Source organism: Scylla paramamosain, chromosome 2, assembly GCF_035594125.1.
Source record: "Scylla paramamosain isolate STU-SP2022 chromosome 2, ASM3559412v1, whole genome shotgun sequence".
Taxonomy (NCBI): domain Eukaryota; kingdom Metazoa; phylum Arthropoda; class Malacostraca; order Decapoda; family Portunidae; genus Scylla; species Scylla paramamosain.
In genome coordinates this window covers 41,546,817-41,549,316 of record NC_087152.1, presented here as the reverse complement: position 1 = coordinate 41,549,316, position 2,500 = coordinate 41,546,817, and the positions used below count along the sequence as shown (strand labels likewise).

General features: G+C 38.2%; 1 protein-coding gene and 1 long non-coding RNA gene across 2 annotated transcripts in view; one reads left to right on the top strand and one right to left on the bottom strand.

Moving 5' to 3' along the window:
* The window catches only part of LOC135107510 (uncharacterized), a 59,142-nt gene that overhangs the window by 45,726 nt on the left and 10,916 nt on the right, over positions 1-2,500 (bottom strand). The window lies entirely within an intron of this gene.
* The window catches only part of LOC135115289 (uncharacterized), an 11,902-nt gene that overhangs the window by 654 nt on the left and 8,748 nt on the right, over positions 1-2,500 (top strand). The gene's annotated exons all lie outside the window — the stretch shown is intronic.

Here is a 2,500-nt window from a genome sequence, read left to right as displayed (position 1 = left end):
GTGACAGTAATGGTGGTAGTGTTGGTAGCAGCAGCAGCGGTGATGATGGTGGTGGTGGTGGTGGTGGTGGTGCATGTAGGGCGTGACAAACAGAATTAGTGAGGAAGGAAAGTGTAAATTGAATAGACTTGAAGAAAAGAACAAGGAGGAAGGAAGGATGAATTAACAGGAATAACACTGGTCTTGAAAAATAAACTGCACTAAACAAAGTAATAAGTAAACAGTCTATGTGTGTGTGTGTGTGTGTGTGTGTGTGTGTGTGTGTGTGTGTGTGTGTGTGTGTGTGTGTGTGTGTGTGTGTGTGTGTGTGTGTTACATATGAAGTCAAATAAATATGTAAGATTGAGGCCTTTGAAATGTGAAAAAAATAATAATAAATAAATGGTTAGGTGAATAAATAAATCGAGGAGTACAAAGTTACGCACTCGTCATGTGAAAAAAATAATAAATAAATAAATAAATAAATAAAAGGAAAAAAGATAGGTGTGAAATTTTTTAAAACACGTACGTGTGTTTGTAAAATATAAAGAGCTATATATATGTATATGTATTTTTCATGAAATATAACAAAATTCTACAAATTAAGCATATATAAAGAAAACAAAGACATGCCAAGTGTGTGTGTGTGTGTGTGTGTGTGTGTGTGTGTGTCGGCAATATTTTCTTACCACCATTATCTGTTACGGGAATATAAAGTTTGCAACTGTAATGAGCAATAATGATGTGTTTCGTGCGAGAGTTCAAACCCACAATGAGTGAAAATATTTAAAAAATAATGTTGGAAAACATTAATATTATTGTCTCGGTGTTTATTGTTTTGTAGAAAACAGAAAAAAGTTAATTGCGTCTGTTTATGTGAATGACTCAATAAATTTACAAAGCTGATTAACAAAATAAATAAAAGTATAATTTATATGCAAAAGGTTATTAATTGTGTTGTTGCCAGTGACAATAATAATGATAATAATAATAATAATAATAATAATAATAATAATAATAATAATAATAATAATAATAACAACAATAATAAAACTAAGCCTCTTTGTCTCGCAGGAAAAGTGCGCTTAATTATTAAAAATATCAGTAACGTGTGTGTGTGTGTGTGTGTGTGTGTGTGTGATAAGTGATAATACAACAAAGAAAAGGGATGCGGTTATTGTTGAGGTGGTGATTGTGTTGTGGTGGTGGTGCTGGTGGTGGTAGTGGCAGTGGTGGTGGTGCCAGCGGCGGCGGCGGCAATGGTTCTAGTGCCCGCGGCGGCGGCGGCGGCAACGGCGGAGGGACCGATACCAGTGGTGGTGGTGGTGGTGGTAATAGTGATCGTGATGATGAAATGTCAGTGTGTGTGTGTGTGTGTGTGTGTGTGTGTGTGTGTGTGTGTGTGTGTGTGTGTTTTGAGTATTACAAAACTATTGCGCCATTGCAAACAATAGTGGTAGTAGTAGTAGTAGTAGTAATAGTAGTAGTAGTAGTAGTAGTAGTAGTAGTAGTAGTAGTAGTAGTAGGAAAGAAGAAAAATGAATGACAATAGAAAAATGTTGACCTATCTTTTAACCTACATAGGTAACTGGCATTCTTTTGAAAGTGAGGCTTCTAAAACAAAGCATTTACATATCTTATCTCATCCTGCGAGTAAAATTAAAGCAAAAACAGCAGCAGTGTTCGCTTGTACCTCCTTGTGTGTTGAGAAACAACAGTGAAGGAACGCTTTATATCAAACACCACAACACGCTCACTCGTGCACGATTAGACAGGTTTATGAACGGGGATGATAAGTGGTGATACGTAGGGATGTTTTGCACAGGCACTGCCACGTGTAGGTCTGATGGCTTCTTGCAGCTTCCCTAATTCTCTTATGGCACTATATTGTGAAACACTGATGTTTTACCCTCATTAGTTTTAAGAAGCTGTACTGGAAGTTATAGGGATTTTCAAGGACGTCTTCATGTCTCTAGCAATAGATTAACGAGTTATAGTCAGTTGTCAAGAGTGCTGTCATGTTTCTGGCAATAGATTAACAGATTAGAAAGTGTTTTGAAGGATGTTTCCATGTTTCCAGCGATAGAGTAACCAGTATTCTACGTTACCAATAGGAAAATCTGATTAATGATCTCTGTAGGCCTCGAATATGATCGCGATGAGGGAACAAAGTGTTTAAGAAGACCAGCCACATTCTTATGGTCTTCACATACACATTCCTTGATCGCGAGGCTCATTTATCTAACACTGGCGCGGTGGAGGCAAAACTGAGCGTGATGTGTGTTACTTGCCCACTCTGAAACTCACACTCAGGCCAAGTTTAGGAATATTAGCCACGTTCTCATGGTTTAAGTCAACACATTCCCTGGTCAGGAGGCTCATTTATCTAACATTAGCGCGGCAGAGAAGAGAACTGTAAGGAATGGAGGCGCAGAGGAGGATGCAAGGGACAGAAACAACTGGAGGAGATTCGTACAGGGCACCAATACCTGACTCTAGGGAAACGGCGAAAAAAGAAGAA